This window comes from Astyanax mexicanus, chromosome 18 (assembly GCF_023375975.1).
Source record: "Astyanax mexicanus isolate ESR-SI-001 chromosome 18, AstMex3_surface, whole genome shotgun sequence".
Classification (NCBI taxonomy): Eukaryota; Metazoa; Chordata; class Actinopteri; order Characiformes; family Acestrorhamphidae; genus Astyanax; species Astyanax mexicanus.
In genome coordinates, this window is record NC_064425.1 from 30,410,080 (window position 1) to 30,422,334 (window position 12,255).

Below are 12,255 nucleotides of genomic sequence, written 5' to 3' on the forward strand. Positions count from 1 at the left end.
TCCATCCTCTGTTAAGCTTCAGTTGGAGGACAGGTGGTCTTAAGTTTTCCTGCTAAATGTCTTGATTAACTAATAATTTGTGTGTGGTAATAGGTTAAGCAGACTGTGCTTGTCTATTGTTGTGACCTAGATGAAGATCAGAACACATTTAATGACCAATTTATGCAGAAATCCAAGTAATCCTAAAGGATTCACATACTTTTAACTTTACATTCTTGTAACTGTATGTACACATAGCTAACCTAGTTGTACTCTTTCTGAGCTCAAATTCTTCTCCATCTGTCGTACACACTGCCAATATTTACTCTCGATATATTCTGTCTTTGGTCACTGAGCTTTTTTAGCAAATGCCGAGGCTTGTTAGGCGGTGTAGCAGCTGAGATTTGCTTGTTAGCTTCCGTGGATGCTTAAAAGGCAGCTGTTGTGGTTTTAAACCTGGCAACCTCGGAGGTGGAATTAGTGCTGTGGAACGAACAGCAGGTACAGTCAGAGGCCACACCCACACAGATTTCCCTGATGTAGCACACAGTTCTAGTTAGAAAATACTGCCAACAGATGACAGCGCCTGAACTTTGCATGTTTACTTAATGTCTCATGATACATCCTAATAATTTCAAAATCATTTGCTGCTGAAAATATAATCCTGCATGGTGATTTAAGCTGATACAGTATTTTATTATTATAGAGCAACACATTTCAGCTATTGATGTAAAAAATGTATTAGTGTATTTACTCTTTAAGACATATTTGAGTAGCCAAATTGTCATTGTCAACACTGTAATTTTTGGTGTAAATGACTTTGTATTTTTACTCATTCACACTGAAAAGTGTTTTTTTTTTTTTGCCACGTTTGGAAAAATACAGCACTAGAAAAAAATAAGAGACCACTTAAAAATGATGAGGTTTTTTTTTATATTTTACCAAATTGAAAACCTTCTGGAACATAATAAAGAGGAAGATGGATGATCACAAGCCATCAAACCTAGCTGAACTGCTTGAATTTTTGCACCAGCAGTGGAATAAAGTTATCCAAAAGCAGTGTGTAAGATTGATGGAGGAGAACATGCCAAGATGCATGAAAACTGTGATTAAAAAACAGGGTTATTCCACCAAATATTGATTTCTGAATTCTTAAAGCTTGAATATGAATATGAACTTGTTTTCTTTGTCTGAAAGCTCTGCACGTGTTTTTGTTATTTCAGCCATTTGCTCATTTTCTGCAAATAAATGCTCTAAATGACAGTATTTTTATTTGGAATTTGGGAGAAGTGTTGTCTTTAGTTTATAGAATAAAACAACAATGTTTATTTTACTCAAACATAAATCCTATAAATAGCAAAATCAGAGAAACTGATTCAGAAACTGAAGTGTCTCTCCTAATTTTTTCCAGAGCTATTTTTGGACATGTATATCACAACCACACCTACAGAAACTCAACATAATCTTGCATATTAATATCTAATCAATAACAACACAATATGAGTCATTTTCACAACATGATATTTTCATGAATGACCTTTTACACGTTCTTCACGCAAGTGCTTCTTGTTTCACGCCATGCTGAAATAAACCAAGACCGATAAGGCACCATCGTCATGGTTACGTTAATGATGCAAGCGTCCAATCAGGGCACATTGTCCAATATGGAGGGCAACGTCACCATCGGTCTGAGGCTTATCAGCTCATCTGTGTTTACTGGACTGATCCCAGGGGTACTGCACCCTCCTGAACCATGGTGAAGAGAGGGGGAGTGCAGGTGTGTGTGTGTGTGTGTGGGCACCAAGGCATATGAGTGTGAAGTGGGAGTGTGAGAGCTCTGTCAGTAAGTGTAAGGGTGTATAAGTTAGTGTGTGTATCTCTATGTGTGTGTGTGTGTGTGTGTGTGTGTGTGTTTCTGCACAATTAGCCGTGCCTGATGGCCTCCTCTATAAATACACTAGGCTAAGCAGTAGAACAGTATGAGGTGGAGAATGAGAACATTGTGTCACAGAATGGAGAGTGATATGGGTAATGTATCACTCTGCTTCATAAACCTGCCGGATCCTGTTACCGCATCATCTCTCAATGCAGCTATTTCTGCTCTTTAATCCACTCTAGTACATTTACATCACTGAAATCCTTTGACTGTGTTTCTAAACAGTGTTTCTTACATTTCCTTTAACTTTTATTTGATTGCAGAAAGTATGAACCCAAAATATTCCATTCTTTATCTGTTCAGTATTATTTAATTTGTTAATATACATCCATTCCTGTATTTCAGATCTATAACAAATTACTAACATAATTGCTACAGTAAAGTATTTACCAAAATAAAATTCTTTACACATTCCGTATTGGGAGCAAGTTCAAGCATTCTCCCAGTACCTTGTAAAAAAAAAGTATATATTGTTGCTGTCCAATGAAAAACATATAGGGGAAAGTGGGGTGATTTGTGCCAGTGGGGAAGTTGTGCCACCCCCTGTTTCTCGGGAACCACAGAAGAAATTGGTCATGTGACCACACATTTTTAAAAAGTATGCCATTTTACTCACCCTGCAAAGATTAGAGCCTCATTGGATGAGAGGTAAGCACATTTAAGTAAAAAAAAAAAAAAAAACAAAGTAGGGGTGTTCCATATCGTATCGTATGTGATAATATCGCCAAATTTTTTCAATATCGTGTACGATATTATACCCTGAAATATCGTGTCATATTACCTACCTCTAATTATCACATCAGGGTTCTACTGTTTTGCTGTTTTTAGCAAAATAAAAAAATCACACTGTTCTCATTTCCCATTTTATATCTACTAGAGACTAGAGAATATATTTGTCCATTATTATTTATTTGACTTTAATCCTGGATATATGGATATATGGAGTGCATTATTAGTACCATGACATTCTGGACCATTGACTTCTGTTACAAATCGGATTAATTTCTTGTATTTTTTTTAAATAGTGTAAAAGTGTATTCTTGAAAAAAAAAATGTAGTTTAGTATTTCTTCATATCGCCAAGAGTACTTTTAACGCGAAAATACCATGAAATATCGTGATATTGTTTTAGGGCCATATCGCCCACCTCTATTTCAAAGTATAATTTTTATGATCAAAGATTTTTGATTGTTGTGTCTGAACAGTTATAGACAAGTTTGAAAACATTTCAAACTTGTTGTAGTTCTTTGGTAAAGCTACACTATGAGTCTACACAGCTAGCATGATGTTAGCCCAAAACTACTGGATGATGCATTTTTTTCAAAATAGTGGGGTTGGGGTAAGTTGTGCCAGTGGCCCAACTCACTCCCACTTATGAACATATTATTTATTTTTTTTGTAATTGTACATTTTATCACTAAAACTATGTGACATTCTTAATTTTAGACCAAAAATTTTGAGTATGCACAAAGAAATGACATCGATATCCCTGCCAGCTGGATCAGAGAGGAAAAAGGAGATTGGGTTATCCAAATGTGAACATAAACTGCAATGGCTCAATAAGGGACAAATTTAGAGATATGCTAATTATGCTAATAAACCTTTAATCTTTGCTAGGATGTGATTGGATTGTTAGGCCTTGTTTTAGAAAATTGACCTTTGGTGTGCTCGTGTGTGACCTTTCGGTGTGCTCAAATTGACCTTTGATGTAAAGTAACTGGCACAATTTACCCCAATGTATTCTCTCCAAATGCACAACTTACCCTGCACTGGGGGCAAGATGTGCCACAAGACCACTTTTTTCAAAAAGCTATATTTCTTAAATACTATATTTTAGTGACTGTTCCAGGGATGCACCACATCCTGAAATATATGCACATATATTAGTTGGAAGCATTACTGTCATGGCCTCGCTTCAAAGTCACTTTAAGTAAAAACTGGCACAAATCACCCCACTCTATCACTCAATCTCCATAACAGAAACTTTACAGGAGAGAGATACAACCTGCTTAAAGCTGATGTCTGTAAGTTTTGGGATTTAGGGGATTGGGGACCCTCTCTGGTGACTATGGGTAATTGCACAGAGCATGTGGAGGAATCATTTTATACTGGAAAGGTGTGATGCGTTCTCCTTTCAAATGAATGATTCCAGGTTATGTTCAGTCACAGAGAGAGCGAGCTCAGTCAGAAACTTCACTTACATTCATTATTACTTCATTTACACACTTTGTTTTTACTATGACTGAATGAGCTACTGAGCTCTGAGTTTCCCCTTCTGAAGTCTCCAATGCTCCACCAGCTGCTCGCGTTCAGTAAAACTGAGCCGGATCCTCTTTTAGAGGCTGTACGTGTGACGTAAGTATGTAAAGACGCATGAGCGACCCGACACCCCAGTTTTTAGAATGTATATACAGTATTAGGCTGAGCAGGGATGGTCGTTCCAGCACACAATATTTAGTCTCTTCTCCACTCAGAAATGCTTCTACGTTCAGTTTAAAAACAAAATAATATGGACTGCCACTTTAACTTTCAATAGAGACAAATTTATTTCAGGCAGTTCTATATAAAGGAGAAGTTCTATTAGACCATTCATCAAGACTTTTTTGACACAGTGTACAGAACAATTGGTGTGTTCAAATTATGTAGTAAACAATAATGCAACAATAATGGACAGCAATGATACGATCTTATTTACGGGTCACTGCATGCTTTTTGAGTATTAGGAATATTTCTCAATTAGAACAAACCATTATACACTGCAAGTGTAAAAAACAGATACAAATCCCATCATTCACACCAATTCAGGAGCTAAACTGAGATGCATTTGAGTCGTTACGTTATAGCAGTAGAAACACATTCGTCTCTCCACAACATTTAACAACCAAAACATCTCCCAGTCCAACCAAACCTCTTCCTAGTACAACAAACCTCCTCCCAGTACAACAAACCTCCTCCCAGTACAACAAACCTCTTCCTAGTACAACCAAACCTCCTCCCAGTCCAACCAAACCTCTTCCTAGAACAACAAACCTCCTCCCAGTACAACAAACCTCCTCCTAGTACAACCAAACCTTCTCCCAGTCTAACCAAACCTCTTCCTAGTACAACCAAACCTTCTCCCAGTCTAACCAAACCTTCTCCCAGTACAACCAAACCTCCTCCTAGTACAACCAAACCTCTTCCTAATACAACAAACCTCCTCCCAGTACAACCAAACCTCCTCCCAGTCTAACCAAACCTCTTCCTAGTACAACCAAACCTCCTCCTAGTACAACCAAACCTCTTCCTAGTACAACAAACCTCCTCCTAGTACAACCAAACCTCCTCCCAGTCTAACCAAACCTCCTCCTAGTACAACCAAACCTCTTCCTAGTACAACCAAACCTCCTCCCAGTCTAACCAAACCTCCTCCTAGTACAACCAAACCTCCTCCCAGTACAACAAACCTCCTCCCAGTACAACAAACCTCCTCCCAGTACAACAAACCTCCTCCCAGTACAACAAACCTCCTCCTAGTACAACCAAACCTCCTCCCAGTCTAACCAAACCTCTTCCTAGTACAACAAACCTCCTCCTAGTACAACCAAACCTCCTCCCAGTCTAACCAAACCTCCTCCTAGTACAACCAAACCTCTTCCTAGTACAACCAAACCTCCTCCCAGTCTAACCAAACCTCCTCCTAGTACAACCAAACCTTATTTTAATACAACCAAATCTTCTCCCAGTACAACCAAACCTTCTCCTAATGCAACCAAACCTTCTTTTAATACAAACAAATATTCTCCTAATACAACCAAACCTCCTCCCAGTACAAACAAACTTCCTCCCAGTCCAACCAAACCTCTTCCTAGTACAACTCACCCTACTTCTAGTACATCCAAACCTCCTCCTAGTACAACCAAACCTCCAAAACACCAGTTATTGCCACCCAATGAGCAAATGTGTACAATTGGCCTCAGACAATATTGTAATAATGTAGTCCAACTATGCAGAGATGCATTTGACAACCGAGGTAATACGATTGAGATTATAGAGTTGTCAGCACATTTAAACACTTTTATATTAAAGATTTTACAGTTTTTCTGGATTGTTTACACACATTTTCTGAGAACATGCCTCATATTCTCAGAACTCTAAACACAAATCCAACAAACAAGCACACAGTAGGCAAAACCCTTCAATTATCCTGCAAAATGAAACTTTACATTCAAGACAGTGTTATCTCTTCACAAAAGGCTATTTTGTGTTTAGATGATACACACAAACCATCATATGAACAGACACTCAAAAGAAGCAGCTGAACACTGATGTGCTCAGTGTAAAACACAATTCTCCATTCATCATAATGACTTTTGTCATTTTTTGTTCAGTGTTACACTTACTACAGACAGTAAATACATAAGTGCGTTGTAAATATTTAATAACATTGTTTTTATACTCAGAACACACAAATACACAGTAAAAATATATTTTATTTTTCCAATAAAAACAATGCACACAGTGTACAATGCAACCAACACAAAGATGCAGTGATTTACATACAAAACAACAGAAGAATTTATTGTATAAACTTAGAGTAAAAAAAAAAAAACTATGCTGCATCCTGTCTTCTGTTTCGGTCTGCTAAAGTTTTGATTGCTGATTGTATAACCTGTGTGAAGGGTGTTTGCCCATGTGACCAGTCGGTGTGCAAAGTAGACTTTTAAACTTTAGAGTTTTGAATAACAGTGTGTTCCTTGTGAAAACAAGAGATTTTATTCATGAAAATTGTGCCAAATGCAGAAAATTGTGTATGCAGCGTTTTGAAAATGTGTTTTAGAACTGCAGTTTGAGTGTTAAGCAGGAATTGTGCTTGTAGTTTAGCAGAACTGGTTCAAGGGGTTGGTACGTAAGTTACATGTTGTGGTCATTGTGTCTCAAGTACCAGAAATTGTGTGTAAACAATCCAGAAAAACTGTAAGTAAGTTACAAAAAACCTTTTCAATCAGGACTGTAAAATAAAAAAATGAGCTCTTTCAATCACTGCCAGCTCTCATACACTCCTGGGTCAAAGGTAAAGGGAGTGTGTATTTGTGTGTGATAAGAATATTGATAGCCAAATAACCAGAAGAACTGCCAACAAGTGATGCAACAGCCTTTTCAATTTCCTGTGTTCATGCTGCGCAACAGCGATAGCAACTGCGGTGAATTACGTATATTAGCTCACTCCAGATAACAGCTAGTCTGTATATTGCATCTCCATTCTTCTTGTGCTGAATGAAGACATTTGCGCCTCAGCTGTGGCACGTCACTGGCTGTGGGTCACACCTCTAGGCGTGAAAAAAACTGACAATAATCTCACAAGTGAGTCTAAAGTGCCATTTCAGAACACTCTGCTTTAAATCTCATTCACATACGGATGATCTGTCTGCAGTTAGCATAAGATCATTTTCTAAAGAACTACAGGAGAACTTTTAAACCCCTTAACCTGTTTTTGTTACTATGGTTTTACTACATTATGGGGTCTAAGCCTAGTCATAAAGTATATTTTTATTTCAATGGAAAATCTCCATTCAAAATGCTGTGCAATCTAAGACTAGGCTTAATCCTTGTCCAGGACATTGCCTCTATACGCCAAAACAAGTGTTTGTGGACACCCTTCTAATGAATGCACACAGCTACGTTATGTTGCACCCACTAATAATCCTCTGTTTGTCTTGTAGAAAGAGAAATATTTAAAATACAATAGGATTGATTGGCTTCAAGCTCTGGCTCAACTCATCTCCATCCACCTTACTCACCTGTAACCAAGCAAAGGTCATTAAGGATGCTTTCATTCCTACCTTGTTTGCTCGGGACCTTCTGGCTTTCCAGTTTGATCCAAATCAAAAGCCAAATCAAGGGGCTGCAAACAATTGATGAACCAAAGGACCAAAATTTGGGTCAACCAAAAGAAATGGTCTCAATCTGGAACAACTGAACCTGCAGTGTCTGCAGTGTTAAAAAAAAAAAAAACATTTCTCAATAGTTCAGACTTTCTGACCAATTGCAAGGAGTTGCGACAGGATACATTAAACAAACGAAGTAGAAAAAATAAAGTTTTTGTGTCAAAAAAAAAAATTCTCTTGCTATGGAAGACAAACAAAGTCAACAAGTTTAAAAAGGTTCAACGTCAAGTCTTAGCCAAACAACTCTCTGGTCTTTAGGTTTGCTATTTAAGTCTGATTTGAGTCAAGTCGTACATCTTTGAAAGGAGGAGGTGAAAAAAGTCAAGTCAAGCGTCAAGTCAAGAGGCTTTTATTGTCATTACATCTGAGTACAGGTACACAGTGTGATGAAATTACGTTCCTCCGGAACCATGGTGCAACATAGAACAACAAGCAATAGACAACATAAAGTGCAGGAGTGACGACAGTGCAACATAAAATTATAAAATTATAACACTAAATTACAATAAATACAAAAGACGAGACAATTTAAAGACAGGACAGTGCAGTACCGATACGGTATAATAAAGTGTATACTGGGGATAAGGTGCAGAGATGTGTGACATACTGTAACATATAGAACATATATAATCACAGCAGTTACTGAGGTAGAGTTTATAGTTTTTAAGAGTGCAGCAAATAAAGTCATGTCAGCCTCTGTGTGCTGACTGGGTGTGTGTGTGGGTGAAGTTCAGTTCTTTGTGAGTGTAAAGGGGGGGGGGGTGTACAGTTTAGTTTTGTGTAAAGGGGGGGGGTGTACAGTTTAGTTTTGTGTGAGTGTGTTGGGTGAGTGGTGGGTGGGGTGGGGGTTCAGTTCTGTCTCTGTGCGATGAGAAGTCTGACTGCCTGGTGGATGAAGCTGTTGCAGAGTCTAGTAGTGGAGGCTCAGATGCTCCTGTATCTTCTGCCGGACGGCATCAGAGCGAAGAGTCCGTGTGAGGGATGGGTGGGGTCGTCCACAATGCTGGTGGCTTTGCGGATGCAGCGTGTGGTGTAGATCTCGGTGATGGAGGGAAGAGAGACTCCGATGATTTTCTCAGCTGTCCGCACTATCCGCTGTAGGGTCTTGCGGTCTGAGGTGTTGCAATTCCCAAACCAGACGGTAATGCAGGTACTCAGGATGCTTTCTACAGTGCCTCTGTAGAATATGGTGAGGATGGGGGGTGGGAGATGTGCTTTCCTCAGTCTCCGCAGGAAGTAGAGGCGCTGCTGGGCTTTCTTGGTTATGGAGCTGGTGTTGAGGGACCAGGTGAGGTTCTCTGCAATGTGAACACCGAGGAACTTGGTGTTATCCACAATTTCCACAGCAGAGCCGTTGATGTTCAGCGGGTGGTGTACACCTGGAGCTCTCCTGAAGTCAACAACCATCTCCTTGGTTTTATCCACGTTAAGAGATAGGTTGTTGGTTCTGCACCAGTCCGTCAGCCACTGCACCTCCTCTCTGTATGCTGACTCGTCGTTCTTGCTGATGAGGCCAACTACAGTTGTGTCATCAGCAAACTTGATGATGTGGTTTGAGCTGTACTTTGCAGTACAGTCATGAGTCAGCAGAGTGAACAGCAGTGGGCTGAGCACACAGCCCTGGGGGGCGCCGGTGCTCAGTATGGTGGTGCTGGAGGTGTTGTTTCCAATCCTGACTGATTGTGGTCTCTCAGTCAGGAAGTCTAAAACCCAGTTGCAGAGGGAGGAGTTCAGGCCCAGCAAGCTCAGTTTTCCTATCAGATGCTGAGGGATGATGGTGTTGAATGCTGAACTGAAGTCGATGAACAGCATTCGAACATAGCAGTCTTTGTTGTCCAGGTGGGTGAGAGCCAGGTGGAGCGCAGTAGAGATGGCATCGTCTGTTGATCTGTTTGGACGATACGCAAACTGCAGAGGGTCCAGTGAGGACGGGAGCTGGTTTTTGATGTGCCTCATGACCAGCTTCTCAAAGCACTTCATGATGATGGGAGTAAGTGCAATGGGACGGTAGTCATTAAGGCAGGACACTTGAGACTTCTTCGGCACAGGGACGATGGTGGTCGTCTTGAAGCACGTCGGCACGATTGCAGTACTCAGAGAGATGTTGAAAATGTCCGTGAGAACATCCGTGAGTTGTTCTGCACATCCTCTGAGCACTCTGCCAGGTATGCTGTCTGGTCCTGGGGCTTTCCGTGGGTTGACTCTGAGTAGAGTTTTCCGCACATCAGCTGAGGACAGGCACAGTACCTGGTCGTTTGGAGGAGGTGTAGTCTTCCTTGCTGTCGTGTAGTTCTGTGCTTCGAACCTTGCGTAGAAGGAGTTCAGTGCATCTGGAAGGGAGGCATCACTGTTACAAGCAGGGGAGGGTGACTTGTAGTTGGTGATGGTCTGGATGCCCTGCCACATGCGCCGAGTGTCAGTAGTGTCCTGGAAGTGGGCGTGGATTTTCTTTGCGTAGGTGCGCTTTGCCTCTCTGATCCCCCGGGAGAGCTTGGCTCTAGCTGTTCGGAGGCCAGCCCTGTCCCCTGACTTAAAGGCCTTGTCTCGGGATCTCAGCAGCGCACGCACCTCTGCAGTCATCCAAGGCTTCTGGTTGGGGCGGGATGTGATGGTTTTGGAGACAGTAACATCCTCAATGCACTTGCTGATGTAGCCAGTCACTGAGTCTGTGTACTCCTCCAGGTTGATGGAGTCATCAGAAGTAGCAGCTTCTCTGAACATGTCCCAGTCAGTGTGCTCAAAACAGTCCTGAAGAGCAGAGATGGCTCCTGGAGGCCAGGTTGTAACTTGCTTCTTCTCTGATTTGGCACATCTGATGAGCTGTCTGTATGCTGGGATGAGCATGACAGAAATATGATCAGAGTAGCCATAGTGGGGGCGGGGCTCTGCTCTGTACGAACCGGGAATGTTAGTATACACACAATCGAGCAGGTTAGCTCCACGGGTTGGAAAATCCACATGTTGGTGAAAGCTGGGCAGCAGAGCCTTCAGATTACTGTGATTGAAATCACCAGCAACAATAAACAGTCCGTCGGGGTGTGAGTTCTGGAGTTTGGAGATAACAGTGTACAGTTCTTGCAGAGCGTTAGCATTAGCACCGTTAGCATTAGCACTGGGTGCTACATACACTGCTATTATGTAGACGCTGCTAAGCTCTCTGGGCAGGTAGAATGGCTTGGCTCTGATTACAGCAAACTCCACCAGCGGCGAGCAGTGGCTGGAGATCAGCGCAGCGTTGTTACACCATGCTGTGTTGATGTAAACACACACCCCACCTCCACGTACTTTGCCCGAGAGGCCGGCGTCGCGGTCCGCGCGGTAGCTTAGCATGCCGCTCACCTCAATCGCGGAGTCCGGAATGGAGTCCGTTAACCACGTCTCCGTGAAAACAAACACACAGCAGTCTCTGAACTCGCGCTGGGATGTCCGCTGGAGCCGGAGATAGTCAATCTTGTTCGGCAGGGAGCAAAGGTTGGAGAGAAGGAGAGATGGAACCGCTGGCCGGCTGGAGTTAGCCATTAGCTTAGCGCGGACTCCGGCTCTCTTACCGCACTTTCGGCTCCTCGCGCAACGCTTGCGGAGAGACCTCTTCCGGCTAGCAGGCTCAGGAAACGCCGCGGATCTTAGCAGGCCTAGCGCGCGTAGCTCTGCTCGTAGACCGTCTGTAAGTACAGATTTTTGTTGATTTTGCAGGTCTAGCAGGGTCTGTCGGTCGTAAGTTGTTCCCATAGCGAACTTTTGCATGATTGCGAGTTCAGATCGGATTATTTACACAGAAAAACAAACAAAAGCTTCCGGAGTGGCCGCTGCGACTGCTCGCGCCGCCGACAGGAAGTTGAAACAACCAGGCGGTTGGCTTTTGCTGGGTTTTTTTTAAGCTATAGCTGCTCAGCTGCACCAAGAGATAGAGTGTGGGTACGAGAGAGAAGCATGTAGCGCTAATGCTAATGTTAATGTGTAAAAGCAAAAAGACGCATGAATTCTGATTTGACCGTTCACATTCATGCCACATGTCCAGGGATCGGATACGTATCCAATTTAGGACAACATATGAAAAAGATTTAAATCTGGTTCACACAGCTATGAAAAAATCTGATCTGAGCCACATTGAGCAAAAAATCTGATTTGAGTCACTTCAGCCTGGTAATGCGAACGTAGCCCAAGACAAACTCAACAACCAAAACTCCTCCCTATGAAGTACATCATTGCAAAGCTGATCAATCTAAACATTCAATTTGGCTCTGTTTACATTTATATCCATCTTGGGTTTTAGGGTTATATATAAGGCCAGTCAGGATTATATAAAGCCAATTCACATAAATTGCCAGCGTAAATATATACAAAAGATTAATTTGAAAAACATCCCAATCTAATCATTAAAAGAGGTCACCTTTTTACACCTGGACACACGTTA

The 12,255-nt window shown here is 41.6% G+C and overlaps 1 protein-coding gene across 3 annotated transcripts in view; it reads right to left on the reverse strand.

Moving 5' to 3' along the window:
* Positions 1-12,255, reverse strand: part of rap1gap2a (RAP1 GTPase activating protein 2a) — a 208,480-nt gene that overhangs the window by 171,478 nt on the left and 24,747 nt on the right. The window lies entirely within an intron of this gene.